The sequence below is a fragment of the Bison bison genome, unplaced genomic scaffold (assembly GCF_000754665.1).
Source record: "Bison bison bison isolate TAMUID 2011002044 unplaced genomic scaffold, Bison_UMD1.0 scf7180017864533, whole genome shotgun sequence".
Lineage (NCBI taxonomy): Eukaryota > Metazoa > Chordata > Mammalia > Artiodactyla > Bovidae > Bison > Bison bison.
In genome coordinates this window covers 16,864,365-16,864,702 of record NW_011495082.1, presented here as the reverse complement: position 1 = coordinate 16,864,702, position 338 = coordinate 16,864,365, and the positions used below count along the sequence as shown (strand labels likewise).

Sequence of the window (338 nt, the reverse complement as noted above, 5' to 3'; positions counted from 1 at the left end):
TCAGCAGTGACCACAGGACTGGAAAAGGTCAGTTTTCATTCCAATCTCAAAGAAAGGCAATGCCAAAGACTGCTCAAACTACCGCACATTTGCACTCATCTCACATGCTAGTAAAGTAATGCTGAAAATTTTCCAAGCCAGGCTTCAGCAATATGTGAACCATGAACTTCCTGATGTTCCAGCTGGTTTTAGAAAGGGCAGAGGAACCAGAGAGCAAATTGGCAACATCTGCCGATCATGGAAAAAGCAAGAGAGTTCCAGAAAAACATCTATTTCAGCTTTATTGACTATGCCAAAGCCTTTGACTGTGTGGATCACAATAAACTGTGGAAAATTCT

At 41.7% G+C, this 338-nt stretch overlaps 1 protein-coding gene across 6 annotated transcripts in view; it reads right to left on the bottom strand.

Annotated features, from left to right (window-relative positions):
* PPIP5K2 (diphosphoinositol pentakisphosphate kinase 2) overlaps window positions 1–338 on the bottom strand; it is a 105,827-nt gene that overhangs the window by 56,297 nt on the left and 49,192 nt on the right. The window lies entirely within an intron of this gene.